The following is a 20746-nucleotide window of genomic DNA, read 5'->3' as shown; positions in this document are numbered from 1 at the left end:
AGGTGAGCTGTCTGATCATATAATCCTTGGTTCTGGTCAAGGTTCCCACTTTGGAGATCAATGACTTGAAGAATGTGGGTGCCATTAACAAAAATTGGTAAGTCAGAAGGAAGAATGAGTTTCAGGGACACTCAAGTAGTGCTTTCAAGTCGGCAGTTAGAAACAACACATGGCAACTTAGGGGAGAGGTTGGGGCTAGAAATGGAAATTTATTAGTATTCATATAGAGGTGGTGATTAAAGAATTTAGAGAGAGAAGAAAAGGCTCAAAGACAGAGCCTTAAGAAGGGTTATATATTCAGGAGATACAATAGGTAAAAGAATAAAAGGTGTGGTCAGAGAGGTAGGAGGAAAAGCCAAGGAAGAAAAAGTATCTAAGTGGAAGTCAGCCAGAGGAAGTCCTGTATTGTGACCAAGTGGAAGGAGAGTCTGTCTTTTAGTAATGTTAATAATGAAATGGAGAATAGTAATGGACTAAATCACTTGTAGGGGTAGAATGATCTAGAGAAGGGTTGTTTATTTGTTTTATAGACAAATATCTGTAGGCAGAAGGAAAAGAGACCAAGAAGATGAAGAGTTTAAAGATTGGGGACAGCTAGTGGTTCAATGGATAAAGCATCGGCCCTGGATTCTGGAGAACTTGAATTCAAATCCAACCTCAGACACTTGACACTTACTAGCTGTGTGACCCTGGGCAAGTCACTTAACCCTCATTGCCCTGAAAAAACAAACAAACAAACAAACAAAAAAAGAGTTTAAAGATTGAGGAGAGAGAAGATTGGTAAAGCAAAGTTAATAGTGTGAGATGCCAACCAACAAAGGTGACGTGACATATAATTGATATCATATTGCTTGCCTTCTCAATGGATGGGAGAGGGAGGGGAGAGAATTCTAACTCAATTTTTAAAAAATGACTGTTAAAAAAATAAATTTAAATTTAAAAAAGAAGAAAGAATGCTGATGGGATCTTAGGCTTCAAAAGATTGTCAAAGCTTGGAAAAGAGAAGATCTTAGACATTCCTTGTTGTTATTTCAGGCCTTCTCTATTCTTGTCAGGTTGACCTGCTAGTTGTTCCCTATGGTGTAGTTTAGGGGAAAGAAGCATTTAATTGAATAAAATAAACCTTCCAAGGGCAGTAACTATTCTACTTTTGTCTTTGTGCCCTCAGTGCTTAATATGGTTTGTGGTATATAGTAGGCATTTAATAAATGTTTCTTCTTGTTGTTGTTGATGATGATGATGACCCACCAAGCATTTAAATTACTACTATCATCTAGGCACTGTAATGGTTTCTAGGAGCTTGAATTCATTGTAGACTTTATCTTCTATTTTGTGTCATCCCTTCAGTACTGAGGACAATGTTCTGCACATCTTGGACTTTGGGATTAGTAGAGCTGACCTGAAGGACTTCCAGTATTCTCATGAGATAACTCAGATGAGATCTTAGAAAATTCACTTCACCTTCCTAGGCCTCGAATTCCTCATGAGGAAATGTAAAACAAGGGGGTTGGATTTGGTGGCTTCCAAGATTCCCTTTGCTCACCCCACATTCCTATGATCCTAAAATGTAATGACTGCCACACCATTCAAAGCAATCATTAACAAAGCAGATCATTTATAGTTAAGTCAGCAAATCCTGACCATCTATCCCTTATAAAATCTATGTTTAATATGCCTAAGTCTCTTATTTTTAGCCATTATTATAAATAGTCCTATACTTAAGATTCTACAGACTGTTCATTGGCTCAATGGCTCAATGATTCATTGGTTCAATGACTGTTCATTGATATATATGAAAGGAGCATAATCTCTGGAGGGCAGAGCAGTAAATTTGAGGAGATATTTAAAGAAAAGAGAAAACAACACAGTCATTTGGTTAGTATCATGTTGCCCAGATTTTTTTATGGAAGGGAAGAAAAAAATGAAGATACTTATTTGAATTATAACTTTCCTCTTTAAAGCAGCTGCTGTCATGTAATTCTATTTCTGTGACCTCAGTCAGTGGCCAAGGAAGTGACAGAGGGTGGTGGATTTAGAGTTCTGACCTCCTTAAAGGGATGAGGAATGGATGAAGATAGGCTTTGTTTGCAAAAGTCCCTTTTGGAACCAAATGGAGTATTAGCTCTTTGCTGAAGCAGGTTTTCCCTCCTCTCTCTTGGGGACTGTGAAGTGATGATTAAGCAAACAGTCCTTCACCATATTAAGTTAAGAATTCTTCTCAGTATTATTCTAAGTTAAGTATGAGAGCCATATTACTTATAGCAAGTTTTTTTCTTTTGTTTTTATTTTGGTCTGGACTTGTGATTTCATTGGATCAAAATACTTCTCATGTAGAAATTCCATCCACCAAGTAATTTGAAGCCATGCCCAAAAGACTATAAAACTGTGCAAACCCTTTGACCCAGCAATACCACTGCTAGGTCTATGTTCCAAAGAGATCATAAAAAAGGGAAAAGGACCCATATGTACACAAATATTTATAGCTGCTCTTTTTGTAGCAGCAAAGAATTGGAAATTGAGAGGATGCCCATCAATTGAGTAATGGCTGAATACTATGGTGCTGTAAGAAATGATAAGCAAATTTCCGAAAAACCTGGAGAGACTTACATGAATTGATGCTGAGTGAAATGAACAGAACCAAGAGAATATTGTACACAGTATCAACTACATTATGTGATAATCAACTGTGATAGATTTAACTCTTCTCAACAATACAATCCAAGACAATGCCAAAAGACTCATGGTCAAAAATTCTCTCCACATTCAGAAAAAAACGGGGGGGGGGGGGCAGCTAGGTGGGGCAGTGGATAAAATACCAGCCCTGGATTCAGAAGGGCCAGAGTTCAAATGTGGCCTCAGACACTTGACACTTACTAGCTGTGTGACCCTGGGCAAGTCACTTAACCCTTATCTATTCTTTTTTGCATTTTTTTTCCTTTTGTTCTGATCCTTCTCTTACAACATGTCTAATATGGAAATATGTTTAACGTGATTGTAATGTATAACCTATATCAGATTTCTTGCTGGCTTTGGGAGGGGGGAGGGAAAGGAGGGTGGGAAAAATTTGGAACTAAAAACAATCTTTATATGTAATTGGGGGAAATTTTTAAAAGAAAATAAAATTATATTGTAAACTTTAAAAAAATGAAAAGAAAAAGAAAAGAAATTCCATCCTCCAAAGCAAGACGGACAGCTGATATGTAATTTATGGTCTGAAGAGTTACCAGCGGGGCACTGAGAAATTAAATGAGTTAGGGGCGGCTAGGTGGTGCAGTGGATAGAGCACCGGCCCTAGAGTCAGGAGTACCTGAGTTCAAATTCGACCTCAGACACTTAACACTTACTAGCTGTGTGACCCTGGGCAAGTCACTTAACCCCAATTGCCTCACTTAAAAAAAAAAAAAGAAATTAAATGAGTTAGTTGCCCATGGCCATATAGTTAATATGTTCATAGGTCATAGATTTAGAGATGAAAGGGACAATATCCTTATTTTACCAATGAGGAAACTAAGGCCCCAAGAAATGACTTGCTCTCTACTCTTCTTCCTGTATGGCCTCTCACTCTGCTTTTCACATTTATTATCTATATAATTTTCTCTAACTTTCCATGTTGCCTAAGGCTCTGTCATAGGTTTTCTCTTTTTTCTCTCTACTTTCTCTCTGACTACATCAGCTCCCATGGATTTAAATTACTGTCTCTATGCAGATGACTCCCAGATCTAACCCTCTTTCTCACATCTATTGGACATTTCAAACTGAATGTTCTCTGGACATTTCAAAGTACACATGTCCAAAACAAAACTCATTTTCTTTTTCCCAAAATCCTCCCCACTATGGAATTTCCCTGCTTTGACTCGAAGTATCACTATCTGGCTGGTTGACCAAGTTTACAATCTTGGTATAATGAACTCTCATTCTTCTCTCATCTTATCTATTCATTCAATCACAAAATTTTGTCATTGTGTATCTCATATCAAAAAAAAAACCAAAACCCCAAGATCTTAGTACTTAGTGCTGCCACTTTGTGGCAAAAAAAAAAAATAATAAATGGAGAGGACTTCTGGGGCGGAGCCAAGATGGCAGAGGAAAGGCAGTGAGCTCCCAAACTCATGACATGATCGCTCTAAAAAACATCCAAATAACACCATAGGAAAATGTGCAGAGCAGCAAAACTCACAGAAGAATGTGCTGAAATCATCTTCTAACCAAGAACAGCTTGGAAGGTCAGAAGGAGGGAGCTGCTGTGCTGATATAGGAGTCGGGCCCAACCCCACACAGTCACCCTGACACAGATCCAGTCTCAGGAAGTCCTCACCAGAGAAGGAGACCCCCAGAGCCTCTGAATCAGCTGAAGCACCAGTGTTGTCTGGAACTAAGCTCACAGTCTGGTGAGTGGGCTGAGCCCTGGGCAGGGGAGAGACTACAGGGGTCTATGCTGGTGCTAAGGCAGAACTTGGATTTTACATCCCTGCTGAGAACCAGGAGGTAGGCAGTGGCCCAGGTGGGGAGGCAGAGCTAACAACCACAACACACAAAGCTGGTTGATTAGCAAGTTGGTCTGGGGTCATCTAAAGACCAGGAAACAGGCCAGGCAAGGGAAGAACCTGATTCTCCTTAAATCATACCACCTGGGACTTCTTAAGCTTGGGATACTGCAGCCTGGAAACAGTGCCCCACTTTAAGGAGCTAAAAGTCAAGTAAAAGAAAGGCAAGATGAGCAGACAGAGAAAGGTGAGGACCATAGAAAGTTTCTTCAGTAACAAGGAAGACCAAGGGGCACCCTCAGAGGAAGATGTCAACATCAGGGCCCCTATATCTAAAGCTTCCAAGAAAAATATGAATTGGTCTCAGGCCATAGAGGTGCTCAAAAAGGACTTTGAAGATAAAGTTAGAGAGGTAGAGGAAAAAATGGAAAGAGAAATGAGGGTGATGCAGGAAAGACATGAGAAAAAAGTCAACAGCTTGAAAAGCCAAATTGGCCAAATGGAAAAGGAGGTACAAAAGCTCTCTGATGAAAATAATTGCCTAAGAATTAGGATTGAACAAATGGAAGCCAGTGACTTTATGAGAAACCAAGACACAATAAAGCAAATCCAAAGAATAAAAAAATAGAGGGCAATGTGAAATATCTTCAGGGAAAAACTGGTGACCTGGAAAATAGGTCCAGGAGAGAGAATTTCAACAGTATTGGTCTACCTGAAAACCATGATCAAGGAAAGAGCTTAGACACCATCTTCCAAGATATTCTCAGGGAAAATTGCCCTGAAATTCTAGAAGAAGAAGCTAAAATAGAAATTGAAAGAATCCAGCTATCACCTCCAGAAAGAAATACCCAAAAGAAAACTCCTAGGAATATTATAGCCAAATTCCAGAGCTCTCAGGTAAAGGAGAAAATATTGTAAGCTGCCAAAAAGAAAGAATTCAAGTACTATGGAGCCCCAGTCAGGATAGCACAAGATCTAGCAGCTTCTACATTAAAGGACTGTAGGGCATGGAATATGATATTCCAAAGGGCAAAGGAAATGGGATTACAACCAAGAATCACCTACCCAGCAAAATTCAGCATTATCTTTCAGTGGAAAAAAATGGGACTTTAATGAAAAAGAAGAGTTTCAGATATTTGTGATGAAAAGACCTGAACTGAATGGCAAATTTGACTTTCAAATACAAGACCCTAGAGAACCATAAAAAAATTGGAGCTGGGGGACATACCTGGGGTCATACAGACACTGTCTTGTGTCTGAGGCCGGGTTTTGGCTGGGATCCCCCTGGGTCCAGGGGTCATGATTTGTCCACTGTGTCACTTAGCTAGATGATAACATCTTTAGGGTTAAATTGAGGGGTGAAGGGAATTCACTGAGGGGGAAGGGCAGAAGTGAAATCCTACATGAAAGAAACAGGAAAAGGTTTATGGATTGGGGGAAGAGATGGGAGAGGAGCAGGGCAGTAAATGGATTTTACACTCATCAGAAAAGGCTCAAAGACCTTAAACTCAATAGAGCTGCCTCATGGAGGGACTAACAGACACACCCAACTGGGTGGAGTAATCTATTTACTGCCCAGATTATGGGCAGTAAATGAGCCTAATACTCATCAGAATTGGCTCAAAGACCTCAATCTCTTTAGAACTGGCTAGGAGGGAATAATGTACTCACTCAATTGGGTGGAGTGATCTATCTAACCCTGCAGGAAAATAGGAGGGGAAGGGGATAAAGAGAGAGGGGCAAAAGAAGGAAGGGCAGAGTGGGGGAGGGGACAGACAGAAGCAAATCCCTTTTGAAGAGTGATAGGATGAAAGAAGATGGATAATAGAATAAATATCATGAGGAAGGGAATAGGATGGAAGGGAAACAGTTAATAATAGTAATCATGAAAAAGAGAAAAGGGGGAAAAATTGTACAAAAAATATTTATAGCAACTCTTGGTGGAGGCTAAGAATTAAGAATCAAGGGAATGTCCATTAATTGAGGGATGATGGAAAAAGCTGTGTTATATGATTGTAGTGGAATGGACTTGTGCTACAGGGAATGACAAACAGGACGATCCCCGAAAAAACTGGAAAGACTAATGAACATCGATGTATAGTGAAGTGAGCAGAGCTGAGAGGATATTGTGCATAGTGACAGCAGTATTGTTCAATGAGCAATTGTGAATGACTTAACTACTCTCAGCAGTGCAATGATTCAAGATAATCCCAAGGAACTAATGAGGAAGCTTACTAGGCACCCCTATAGAAAGAACTGATTAAAAGAACACTTGTAGATTGTACATGTATAACCTGGTTGTGATCTTGTGGAGGGGGGAGGAAAGGAGAAAAATTTGGAACTCTAAATCTTATGAAAATCAAAGTTAAAAACTACCCTTACATGTAAATGGAAAATAAAATAAATGTTTGTTGCTAAGTAATAATAATAATAAATGGAAGCAGTGTCAGATTTTATATTTTTAGACTGAAAGATCACTGCAGACAGTGGCTACAGCCATAAAATTAAAAGATGCTTGTGAGGGTAGCTAGGTGGTGCAGTGGATAAATCAACTTCCCTGGATTCAAGAGGATCTGAGTTCAAATCCAACCTCAGACAGTTGACACTTACTAGCTTTTTGACCCTGGGCAAGTCACTCATTGCTCTGCAAATAAATAAATAAAGTTAAATTAAAATAAAAAGATGCTTCCTTCTTGGAAGGAAAGCTATGGAAAATCTGGACAGCATACTAGCAGAGGCATCAGCTAACCAACAAAGGGTCCTGATAATCAAAGCTATGGTTTTTCCAGTAGCAACATATGCCATTGTGAGTTGAACTGTAAGGAAAGCTTAGTGCTGCAGAATCAATGCTTTCGAATGGAGGTGCTGGAGAAGACTTTTGAGAGTCCTTTGGATAGCAAGGATATCAAATCAGTCAATACTTAAAGAAATCAATTCAGACTATTCACTGGAAGGTCAAATACTGAAGCTGAAGCTTATAAATACCCTGCCGCCCCTGCAATGAGATGATGGAACTCCCTGGAGAAGATGTTGATGTTGAGAAAGGTTGAAGGCAAAAACAAAAGGTGAGATGGATAGAGAGTAACATGGAAACAACAAACATGGACTTGGGTAGATTTAAAGGGATAGTGGAAGACAGAATGGACTGGCATGCTTTGGTCCACAGGGTTGGGCATGACTGAACAAACAGCAATGTCTCACATCCAAACCATTCTTTCTACTCACAGCCATAATACTTCTCTCCTTTTTTATTGCAGTAACTTCTTTATTAGATTTCATGTCTCAACTCTTACTCCTTTCCAATCCAGCTGCCAAAATGATTTTCTTAAATGAATTCTGACCATGTCACTCCCCTACTCAGTAATTCCAGTGGCTTCCTCTCTGCCTTTGCAGACCATCACGACTTAGTTCCAGTCTACCTTGCCAGTCTTTTTACACATTTCTCCCCAACATATATCCTTCATTTTAGCCAAATTGCCCTATTTACTGTTCCTCACACACAACGTCCCAGCCTCTCTCTTGGTGCTTCTGTACTGGCATCCCTCATGCCTAAAATGCACTCTTTCCTCACCTCAACCAACCTCCTACAATCCCTTAAGCACTGGTTTTTTTTTATTTAAAAAATTCTGAAGTTAAACATGAAAAAAGCATTTTCTTACACCTAAAGTTTTAAAAAAAAGGAAGATTCTATGGAAAATTGTAAATTTCCATTTCATACTGTTTGCTTTTTTAAGTATATAATATATTCTACATTCAAAGCTCGACTATTTGTCTGTGTTTCCATCTGAATGTCCTTATGTTTTCTACTGTGCATAAAAAAAAAAAAGTTACAATGGCCTTTTTGGGGACATGACTACTAGCTGCTAACCACCCTTCCTCCTCTCCCTCCTCTCCCTCCCCTCCCAGTGAAAAAATTGAGGGAAAGAATGAAAGAAACCCTTGTAACAAATAAACATCATAATCAAGCAAAATGAATTCATACAGCAAACCCTGACCATGGCCACATCCAAAAATGAATGTTCTTTTCTGTGCTTTGTGTCCATCACCTCTCAGGAGGTCCCATGATGAAGCATGTTACTTACCTCCTGAGAGGTGATGGACACAAAGCACAGAAAGGATTTGATAAGTTTTTAAGTCTTTTAATGTATTTTTTGTGTCTATTTTTATGTATATGGGGACTTTCTTATCCACAGCTTCTTGAAAGAGAAGTTTGTGACTATTTCCTCCCTCACATTATCTTCCTTTTTAACCCCTCCTGTTGTGTTTGATGAATTTCTATATCAAATTGTTTGCCTGTGTATGTGTTCAACTTTCCTTTGTTTTAGAAAGGAGTGAGGCTTTTCTGATGCCCACTTGCCCCACACATTCTTTCATATATTTATATTCTCATGTAGGAAATAGCAAGTTTCACACCTTTATTCCTCGTTTCTTTACTGATTTCTCCTTTATCTTCTTTTCTCTTTCCCCTTTTCAAATCCTCAGGACAGAATCAGTCCATTCCCAGAATCCTTTCCTTCCTTCCTTCCTTCCTTCCTTCCTTCCTTCCTTCCTTCCTTCCTTCCTTCCTTCCTTCCTTCCTTCCTTCCTTCCTTCCTTCCTTTCTCTCTTCTCTTTCCCTCCCCCCCCTCTTTTTCCATTTCTTTCTTTTCTCACTTTGCAGACATAAAGTTCTTAAGGGACACTTAGTTCTCTCTCTATTAGACTATTAGTATTACATCATTATATATTTCTTCCAGTTGCTCAAATAAATTTACTTAACAGGGTTTCTCTGGACTCTTTTGTTTGTATTTCAAACAGCTTTGGTTATTTCATCAAAAATGTTTAAAAATCCTCTATTCCTTTAAAGGAACATTTTCCCTCAAACCGCCCCCCCCCCCCCACTGCAGCCCCAGTCCCTTGAGGTTTAGCTTTAGCATTGCAGGGTAACATTTTTGGTTTTAAGTTTATCTCCTGCCTTTTGGAATATTGTGTTTCAAGATGTCCTCTTGTTCTTAGAAGAAACTGCCAGGTCTTGTGTGATCCTGACTCCTGACTGTATTTCCTTAGTACTAAAATTGCTTCTTTCCAGAGTCTTAAAAGTTTTTTGTTGTTTTTTTTTTTTTTAATTCGAGAACTCTGACTGTGACTGTCCTTCCTGGGACTTTTCTTCTTGGATTTCCTTTCAGGAAGCAATTGATAGACTCTGTCTTTGCCCTCTAATTCATATAGATCTGGGCAATTTTCATTTATGATTTCTTTAAATATATTGAGTGTTTTTTAAATTGTGGTTTTCAAGGAGTCGTGTTTCTTAAATTATATTTCCTTGACCTATTTTCTAGTTTGTTTTTATATCAGATATCTTACATTTTCTTTTAATTTTTACTTCCAATTTTGTTCTAATATTTTTTGCTTTCTCAAGGAGTCATTGGTGACTGGTCTACTCTAATTTTCAGAGATCCATTTCTTGGATAAAGTTTGCCACTTTGTCTTCTAAGTTACTTATTCACCTTCCAAGTTATTTATTTATCTTTTACTAATTTTCTACAGAATTTTTTCCCATTTTTAAATCTCTTACTTTATTTCTTCCAAGTATTTAAAATTGTTTGAAATCCATTTTTTTTTCATTAAGTCTTTTCTTGCAGTTGTTGTGGACTTCTTTTTAGGGATCTTTAGATTTGCAATAATTTTTTTCTTTGATTTACTCAACTAACTCTCAAGAATTATTTCTCTTTTTTAAAGCTTTAATTCTTAAATGGGGGCTTTGTGGCAAGATCAGGTTTTGTCCCATGTGGTGGTCAGCCCTGGCTGGTTTTTTCCAGGGTTCTTCTACTACCCTTAGGCCATCCTGGATCTTTGAGGTTTCAAATGATGGAGCTTTAAGAGCTTTTCTAGCATCTTAGGATAGAGCATTAGGGCTATCAGAACTCCCTCTTAAGCCTGGGCTGTTTTAGTCTAAGCACTGTGGCTCTGCTATGGTCACTGGTTACTTACTGCTTGTTGACATTCTTGGGGGCTTTCTGACTACTCTGGGGTTTTCTCAGGGGAACCCTCCATTTTTGCTGTCTCTCCTGCAGACACAGAGCTTTCCAGGTTATATGTGCCACTGGTCTGGTTCTGCTTGTGTTGAGACATTACTTCTGTATTGTCACTGACTTAGTTGGGAGTTTGAGGTGAAGCTAGCAGGAGGGGAATCTTTCCAATTGCCTGTGGGCTTCAGTTTGATTTATATTCATTTCTAATGTTGAAATCCGCTTTTGAAATTTCTCACAGGATTTTTCAATCATTTGTCTTGGGGTGAACTTCAGAGCTTGTTGGAGTAAGTTCAGACAGTTCTCTTAAATAAGTGTACCTTTCCACAGATTCTACATAAAGTAAATTTACCCCATATACCCATTTCACTTAGCCTATATATCAAAGGCATATGCAAAATAATACCTTTACACAAGTTGTAAATTGTACTAAAATGCAGACATATTAAATACTGGACCATGATAATGTATGCACAGTACTGTACAGGAAAGTTAACATATCTGTGCAGTATGTTGCCCCTTCCCCACCCACTGTACCTAGCCTTCATCACTAGTGGTTGGCTCTACAACTTTTTTCTGAAGCTTTCCAGAGATGTTTGGACAGTGGCAGTGCTCTTTTTCTTTTTATATATCCGATGATAGCAAGCAATATTATCTTCAACTAGTTTTCGGACTTAAATATTCTGGCCAAAAAAACCCCCAAAACTTGAAGTATTTGCCTCCATCCTTTCAATACAAGAAAAAAATTCACTCAAATGGTGCAATGCTTCTGCCAGCTGGTTGGTTGTGAACCTTTTTGGTCTGCCCTTAGGTTCCAGAATTTTCCCTTTTTTCTGTAATCTTTGCAGCTAGCACTTCAATCAAATTCTTATTCAACAGTTCTTCTCCATGAGACTCAATTAACTCCACATCATTCTCATCCACTTCTAGCTCCTGTTCTTGTGCTATTTTTAAAGTAGTTATTTCTTCAAACAGTTTCATCTTTGTCAAATCCAGGAAAATTGGAAACAGACTTCAAGCATACTTTTTCCAGACTTTTTTCATACATATCTTCCTATGCCCTAGCAATATTCCAAATTGCATAGTAAATATAGGACTTTAAGGACTCTCTCAATGTCAAGTCCTTATCCACGCAGGTAGGTGGAACACTGGATAGAACACCGGCCCAGGAGTCAGGACCCCAGTTCAAATCTGGCCTCAGATACTAGCTGTGTGACCCTGGGCAAGTCACTTCACCCTGTTTGCTTCAGTTTTCTCTTCTGTAAAATGAGCTGGAGAAGGAAATGCAAAGCACTCAAGTATCTTTGCCAAAGAAACCCCAAAATGGGGTCACAGAGAATCAGACATGACTGAAAAAAGGACATCTTATCTGCATCCAAAACTGTAATTGACCTGGGCAAATGTAATTCTCAATCTTTTCTTGATCTGTAAGTTGTAATAATGAGGTGGTGTTAGAGGAAAGGTAGACTACTTTTATTTCACTAAAATCATCAGGATGGGAAGCGTGACCTGGGGTGTTTTCCTAAATAAGTAGAATCTTGAAAGGAATGCCATTATCATTACAAAACTTTTGGATTTCAGGAATGAACCAGTGTGTGAGCATTTTCAAAGATCATAAGTGTTATCTATGTGTTACTGTTAGTAAAATAATGCACAGATAGTGTTGCCTTGCTGATTCCTTTCAACACTCTGCGATTTTCTGAGTGGGGCACAAGAACACGTTTTAATTTGCAAGTCCCAGATGCATTCCACCCAAGCAGATTTTTCAAAGTGTTATGTATGCCCCAGCATAGTTTTTTCCTCCACCTAGATGTAGGTTTGAGATGGCATTCTTTGATAAAATAGGTCGGTTTCATCTATGATTTGCTCTAGAAAGGGGGGAATCTTCATTTATTCATTTATTATTTTTTGCAGGAACTCTGGGAACTTCTTTGCTGCTACAATATCTGCACCTCCTCACACTTGCACATTATGAAATCCTGCCTGATTTTTAAATATTGAAAACCAACCATTTTTTTAGTGAGGCAATTGGGGTTAAGTGACTTGCCCAAGGTCACACAGCTAGTAAGTGTTAAGTGTCTGAGGTCGGATTTGAACTCAGGTCCTCCTGACTCCAGGGCCGGTGCTCTATCCACTGCGCCACCTAGCTGCCCCCCCCCCCAACCACTTCTTAATGTAAATGCCTGTGTTCCTTCTGAGTACTTTAACTTTAAATCTTCAAAGAGGCTTTGAGCCTTGGCTTGAATAGTCATTAAGCTTAAAGGAATATTCTTCTGAGTTTTGGCTTCTATTCACATTGTTAATAGTTTCTCCATCTCTAGACTAGCGAAGGTGCTTTCTCTTTGTTTCAATCGATAAGTCAACTTCTAGCCTTTGGTGTTCTTCTTTATCCTTCCTTTATCCTGGGGGTTCTCTAGAGTTGGGCTGGAGTAGGAGAGATCGGTCTTGAGCAATCTGGTGATGGATGTTAACTCTGTCCTGAAGGGTCCAGGATTCTTTATCCCCCTTTATCCTGTACTATCCTTCAATACGGTGTTTACTATCTACACTGCAAGACCCAATTTCATTGCTATCGATATTGTGACCTCACACCTATCAGACTGGCTAATAGGACAGAAAAGGAAAATGACAAATGTTGGAGGGGATGTGGAAAAATTGGGACACTAATGCACTGGTATAGATGTGAACTGATCCAGTCATTCTGGAGAGCAATTTGAAACTATGCCCAAAGAGCTATAAAACTGTGTGTGCCCTTTGGCCCAGCAATACCACTACTAGGTCTGTATCCCAAAGAAAAGGGAAGAAGACCCATTTGTACAGAAATATTTATAGCACCTCTTTTTGTGGTGGCAAAGAACTGGAAATTGAGGGGATGCCTGTCAACTGGAGAATAGCTGAACAAGTTGTGGTAAGTGATTGTGATAGAATACTACTGTGCTATAAGAAATGATGAGCAGGATGATTTTCAGAAAAATCTGGAAAGACTTACATGAACTGATGAAAGTAAAGTGAACAGCAATATTGTCACAATGATCAGCTGTGAATGACTTAGGTATACTGATCAAAACAATCACTCAAGACAGTTTCAAAGGACCAATGATGAAAATTGCTATCCACCTCCAGAGAAAGAATTCTTGGAGTCTGAATGCAGATTAAAGCATAATTTTTTCACTTTGTTTACTTTTCTTGCTTTTTTTGGTTTTACAGAAACGAAATATGGAAATATAGCTAATATGGAAATGTTTTTCATAATTTCATATGTATAATTGGTATCACATTTCTTGCCTGCTCAATGGGCGAGAGTGAGAGGGAGAAAATTCAAACTCAAAAGTTTTAGAAAATGAGCCTTTAAAATAAATAAGTAAATGATGAGATTTTGGTAAATAAAATAAAAGAGTACCTGGGGAGAGAAGACTTCTGGTATTTCTACTTATAATCTGCCTTCTTTGTAGTATTCTACTGATGACCTGAAAAGCAATTCACTAGGATACTCAAGCATGTAAATGTGGGTTAAAGTTTACCTTGGTTCCACAGGCCTGTTGTGAATGCCTCTGTCTATTGTGCAGAGTAGGAAATGTAAGTAGGGAACAGATCTTCATTCACTGCTCATGAGTTTTCTCATTCAGAACGTGTGGGGGAAATGATGTCCCAAGTCTCACACAGTCTGAGGTCACTGCCAAGCACTACAGAGTATTGATGCAAGTTCTCTGGGGTTTTAGTGCATTCACTGTTGGAGCAGCTTTTTCTTGGGGATACAATGTGGCCTTTGTCATGGTGAGTGAGGTGTGTTTTAACGAATATGTAATATGCAATATCCATTTTAAAAGTTGAGATGGAGTACAATAACCATTTGTTAAATGAGTAGCCTTTTGTTTTCAAGTGAGGGTGGTTTATATTTTTTCTGCAGTGGTAAAACATAGATAAATGTAGTCAGAGACTAGTTTTTCTTTCCAAAATGAACTTGAGAACATACAATTTTAAAGGGCCAGGTACTGTCTCCAGAGGGAGTCACAAACAGCACTTAGGGCTTTTTGCATTTCTGATTTTTTTTTTTGTTAACCCTGCAGGAAATGAGAGCATTCCTTTGACCAGCCATACCTTTGGCAGATCTTTGCATAGCATAAAACATCTGGAGGTGTTTGTCTCTTTGACATGCTTAGTTAGTTTCAAGGTAGAATATTAGAAACAAGTGTTTTTCATGTTGTAAAATATGTGAGAATTGGTTTAGCTTGTATTTTTCCTAGGTTTTGGGCCCTTTATAAAATGTGTGTATATGTGTATATATGCTATGGGAGGATTATGGGCCCCAGTTACCCCAAAAGTTGTCTGGGGAGGTCAAAGGACTTTTTCCTTGAAACCTCAGGAGTTTTCCCTTGAAATCAAGTAGGCCTCTCCTTGAGCTCAATCAAAGACAGACACACCCAAAAGAGATAAGTGGCACCAGATCAAATTGAGCATGCTCCAGGACCACTACCCCGCAGCCCAGCTCTCTGACCACCTGGATGAGGAATTGACTACTGTTGGGAGAGACTACACCAGGAGAAGACCACCTGGAACCACCCAACAGCAGACTGCTCGGACCCTTCAGGACAGAGTTAGCACCCATCACCAGATTGCTCACGACTGATCTCTCCTACCCCAGCCCAACTCCAGAGAACCCCCAGCCACTCATGCAATAAGGGACATTCTTACCCACGCCATCTGAACCCTATAAAAGGGCGCTCCCCAAGCTAGTTGGGGAGGAAAAAGTGTTTTGTTTCTCCAAAACCTTCCTCCCAGCCAGTTTCTCTTGTACCCCAATAAACCTATTCTTTTATCCCTAATTAGGATTTGTGCAAGAGTGTAATTCTTTACAGAGGAATCCCAAGGAGGACTCACGTGCTTTACTCCCCACATGATATGTGTGTGTGTGTGTGTGTGTGTATGTATATGTATATGTGCTTTTCAATTAATGAGTTTTTAATTTCTCTCCTATCACTGTCTACCCACCCATTGGGAGGAAAAGCCCTTGTAACATATGTTCAATCAAGCAAGATAAATTTCTACATTGTCCATGTCTCATTCAGTATCTTGATTTAGTCAACTTTTGTCATGAGGTAGGTTAGTATCTTCGTTATCTGTTCTCTGGAAATGTGGTTGGTCATTGAATTGGTCAGAGGTCTTAAGGAGTGACAATGTTGTTTGATTTTACAGAGAAGTTATTACTGTATGAACTGTTATCCTGGATCTGTTCACTTCACTCTGCATCACTTCATACAAGGTCTCCCAGGTTTCCTTGAAACTGTCTCTTCTGTTATTTCTTATGGCCTAATAATATTGTTACATTTAATGACAATAAATAATATTTTGTGGGGCAGGTAGGTGGTGCAGTGGATAGAGCACTGGCCCAGGAGTCAGGGGTACCTGAGTTCAAATCCGGCCTCAGACACTTAACACTTACTAGCTGTGTGACCCTGGGCAAGTCACTTAACCCCAATTGCCTCACTAATACTAATAATACTAATAATACTTTGTTCTAGGAAAAGATGAAAAGCATTTAATAACTTCTTTATGCCACAGAAGCCTCATTTCTTTTAAAAGGGTTGTTTTGGGATCCTGACATCAGCCCTTAAAGAATTTCTTCTAAAGTTGTGTGACCCTTTTATTTCTGGAAAAGGAAAAACCTTCTGTCCTGTGGAAACACCAACTCCACGTCCTTTCCCACCCTCCTATTATTGTAGCAGTGATAGGTCACATAATGTAGGAGCTACATAAGGGAGATCATGGGAGAAACAGGAATGGAAAGCTAATTTTAAAATAGTTTTCTAATGATCACTTGGGATGAATCAACCAACTCCTGAGGGAGCATCTTGAAGGCTGGTAAGTGAACAGTAACTGGAGATAAGGTGAACTGTGGAGATGAAAGTTAAAATATGAAGTTGAATTTTCTGAATAACTTTTGATAAGAGAATAAATACTTCTGAGGAGCTAGTGCTTTCTTGACCACAATTTTGCAGAAGTCTAACACGCAATTCAAGTTAGCTCTTTGGGAACCCATTTTTTGTGAGACACATTGACTTTGTCACATAGATGAGTAGTTTTCCTGGGTCCTGTTCTTTGTTTCTTTACTACTGTGAGCCATGAAGCATTATGTGGGCAGAGGTTCATAGAGTCACACACACTTCAATAGGAGTTAGCTGGACAGATGAGACAGGAAGTGGTGGCACTTTGGGGCATTATTGCTGAAATCCTTGGAAGTATTTCTTCTTCTTGTTGGGTTTGTTTTTTGTTTTTATTTTACTATAAAAAACCTCAGTCCTTTTGGCTGGAAAACAAGATATATTCTGAACGAGTGGAACTTTTCAAAATATTTTTATCTTAAGTATTTTATTTTTCACAACAACCTTTCTGAAAAACCCACTTTGCTACCTTAACAAACAGAATCAAGTCAACAGAATTTGATCTTTTCTTCATATTTCAATCATCATTTTGATAGCAAATTAGCGTCCTGGGCTGTAATAGACCCACGTCTTTAAGAGCTCTCTGCCCTTTTGCTGAATTCCTCTGAAATTTCTAATTGTTCAAGTTGGTGCCAATCTTGTCTCCTCTGTGACCACAGTCACTTTTCACTCCCTTACATTCCTCCTTTAGCCACTTCCATGTTTCTCTGACCTTTGGGGTCAATGGAATCTCAATTTAATTTTAAAAACCAGTACTAGCAGGGGGCAGCTAGGTGGCGCAGTGGATAAAGCTCCAGCCCTGGATTCAGGAGTTCCTGAGTTCAAATCTGGCCTCAGACACTTGACACTTACTAGCTGTGTGACCCTGGGCAAGTCACTTAACCCCCATTGCCCTGCAAAAAAACAAACAAAACAAAACAGTACTAGCCAATGAGAGCATTACTTTCCTTGGGCAACTGGACTAACTGATCTGATAATTTTGTATTTTATGTAGTCCACAATTGACTTTTCTTGGATTTTCATTATTGGCTTGAGCTTGGAGGTTTCATACAATCACAGACCTTCAGAGCTGGAACTGGCTTTGGAGGTCATCTGGCTATCTACCCACCCCCAGCCTCTTTACACCAGAAGAAACATAATGTTTCCAGCTCTCTCCTCTGTATCCAAAGCTTCTTATTGAAGCAGTCACCCCAAAGGTAGACCTCATTCAACAAATTTGACCTCTGACAGTATTAGAAAAAGAATGGAAGCTGAAGAGAAACTAATTTTTACTGGATTCAAGCTGTTTGGGGAGTTACTTTTAGCTTTGAAGTTATTCCAGGAGTATAAGGGCGTTAAATAGCTGAATCCTAGACAGTTAATGTTAAATGAGAAGGAATAGGAGGAGGAGGAGAAGGATGTTGTTGCTGAAGAAGAAAATTATGATGATATAGACTGGCTTCCAGGAAGAGGTATGAGAAGACAAATTCGCCCTACTCCTTTGTAGAATTGGGGGTCCGTGGGCATGGAACATTGCATATGATGTCAGACTTTTTTGATGTGTTGGCTGGTTTTGCCTGAACCTGTTACTTCTTCAATTTGGGAGGGGTTTTCCCAGTGTGGAAACTCCTTATTACTACAGATCCACAGTGCCCTTGAAAAGTTAAATGATTTACTGAAACATAATAGTATGTTTTAGCATCAAGACCTGAACCAGCTCTTGACAGTAATAGAGAAGTTTGATAGGGGGGGAGCATTTAGGGGGTAAGATATGAGTTCCATTTTGGATTAATTTGAGATGTCCAAAATCTTCCTATCCATGTTGACTCACTGATTAGGATTACTGCAGTCTGGTTTATTTTATTAATTTATTTTCAGAGAACCTACCAGTTTTGTTCATTCGGTTTTCCTTCATTTTATTTATTTCTGCTCTTTTATTGCTTTCTTTTGGTGTGTTACTTTGCATCATTTCTATATGCTTCTACATGTAGATTTTGGCTTCTTTAGTTCAACTCTATCTTTAACTAAATTTGTGACTTCAGTAAAATCATTTTATCTCTTGCTCTCAGTTTTCTTATCTGTAAAATGAAGGAATTGCACTAAAGTATTTCTAAAGTCTCTTCTATTTTATATTCTGCTTTTTGGATTATTTTTCCCCTTAGTATCCCATAAATTTTTGTTTTATTTTTATTGTCTTAAAATATTGTATTGTTGTATGCCAGATTTTCCAGCACTCCTAACCAATATAATTTTAAAGATAAATTTACCTATGACCAATTACCTTTTAGTTTTGTTTCATTTTTTTCTAATTTCATAGCCTTAAGTTCTGATAATAATATAGTGCACACATTTCCCCTGATTTGTACTCAGTGCACCTTTATGTCTCTGGACACAAAAAATTTTTGTGAATTACCTGCCCCTCCTCAACCCATGTTGCCTAGGTACCAAATAGAGCTGCCAGGTGTTTGCTTCTAATAGGGTATATATGTGTATGTATATACTGTGTTAGATACACATATATTTTTTAATTAATAAAGTATTTTTTTCTGTTACATGTAAAGATAGTTCTCAACTTTTGTTTATAAAAGCTTTACAATTTCAGATTTTTCTCCCTCCCTCCCCTCCCTCCGCCCTCCCCTAGACAGCAGGTAATCTGATATAGGTTTTATATATATATATACGTATATATATATATACATACACATAATAACATTAATCCTATTTCTGCATTAGTCATGTTATAAGAGAAAAAATCAGAGCAATGATGAAAAACCTCAAAATAGAAGAAAACAGCATCAAAACCAAAAGAAATAGTATGGTTCATTCAGCATCTATACTCCACAGTTCTTTTTTTTTTCCTGGATTTGGAGATCCTCTTCTATCATGAGTTCCCTGGAACTCTTCTGTACCATTGCATTGGTGAGAAGAATATAGTCCATCACAGTAGATCAACACTCAATGTTGATGATACTGTGTACAATGTTCTTCTGGTTCTGCTCATCTCATTCATCATCAGCTCACGGAAGACCCTCCAGGTTTCTCTGAACTCCTCCTGCTCATCATTTCTTACAGCACAATAGTATTCCATTGTATTCATATACCACAACTTGTCCAGCCATTCCCCAATTGATGGGCACCTCCTCAACTTCCAATTCCTTGCCACCAGGTAAAGAGCAGCTATAAATATTTTTATACATGATACACATATATTTTAAACTTAAATAATTTTATTTTGGGTTTTTCTTGCAGATATTCTGGGGAAAAAATTACTTCCTTTGAAAAAAGAAAAAAAAATAGGATCTGGTTTTTGTTCTAGGTTCTTCTCTCTCTTTCTCTGTATGTGTGTGTGTGTCTCTCTCTCTTGTCCCCCCTTCTCTTGTCCCTCTGTCTGTCTGTCTGTATGTATGTATCCTACATACACAAAAGTTCTTTGGAGTCCTCAGTAAATTTTAAGAGTATAAAGGAGTCATAAGAATAGAAAGTTTGAAGGGCAGCTAGGTGGTGCAGTGGATAGAATACTGACTCTGGAGTCAGGAGGACCTGAATTCAAATCCAGCCTCAGACACTTGATACTTACTTGCTGTGTGACCCTAGGCAAGTCACTTAACCCTGATTGCCTCGAACACACACCCCTAAAAAAGTTTGAAAACCACTGGCTCTATTCTAATCTTTTCATTTTGCAGATGAGGAAACTGAAGCCCAGAGAGGTTAAGTTATTTGCCCAAGGTCACACAGGAAGTAAATGATAGAGGTTTCTGTAATTATTTTATTTTCCTTTAGTCTGTGCCTGTGATTTCATTGGGGTAGGAAGCTCCCAGTGAAGAACTTCTCTACCAAATGTAAATCAGAACTTTTTCTTCGACTTCATCTTAGATCATCCCTTGGGCACCAAGAGGAAAATTGACCTGCCCAGGGTTACCTGGTGAGTATGTGTCAGAGGGTCAGCCTTTTCTGACTCCCAAGGTCTGTTTGCCTAGACCAGATTGCCTTTAAGGGATTTTATATCAAACCCCTTTGAGAGAAAAATCTGAACCTAGTCTCCCTATTTTCATAACACTTTTAGCATCATAGAGTTATGGATTAGGGGTGAAAGTAACCTCAGATCCCACTTAATTCAACCCTTTCGTTTAGTAGCTGAGGAAAAGGAGACCCAGAGAGGTGAACTTTCCAAAGTGTCACCCAGGTGATACTTAGCAGTGCCAAGATTCCCACCAAGGTTCTCTGACTCCAGACCCAATACTTTTTCCATTTTGTCAACAATGTGTAATTAAGTGCAATTGTTTTCATTATTTTCTCTATGTCTTTACTACTCATTAATCTCTCATTAATGGAGTAA

At 38.7% G+C, this 20746-nt stretch overlaps 1 protein-coding gene across 2 annotated transcripts in view; it reads left to right on the top strand.

Moving 5' to 3' along the window:
• The window catches only part of LOC122748995 (LIM and senescent cell antigen-like-containing domain protein 1), a 224781-nt gene that overhangs the window by 19922 nt on the left and 184113 nt on the right, over positions 1-20746 (top strand). Inside the window, exon 2 of one of the 2 annotated variants that reach the window (XM_043995134.1) lies at positions 20284-20332. The exons of the other annotated variant lie outside the window; for it this stretch is intronic. The gene's annotated coding sequence lies outside the window, so the exon portion shown is untranslated. The remainder of the gene's footprint in view (positions 1-20283; positions 20333-20746) is intronic. 2 annotated transcript variants of the gene reach the window in all.

The sequence above is a fragment of the Dromiciops gliroides genome, chromosome 3 (assembly GCF_019393635.1).
Source record: "Dromiciops gliroides isolate mDroGli1 chromosome 3, mDroGli1.pri, whole genome shotgun sequence".
NCBI classification, from domain to species: domain Eukaryota; kingdom Metazoa; phylum Chordata; class Mammalia; order Microbiotheria; family Microbiotheriidae; genus Dromiciops; species Dromiciops gliroides.
Note: the sequence above shows the minus strand (reverse complement) of the source record. Positions and strands in the feature narration are given on the sequence as shown.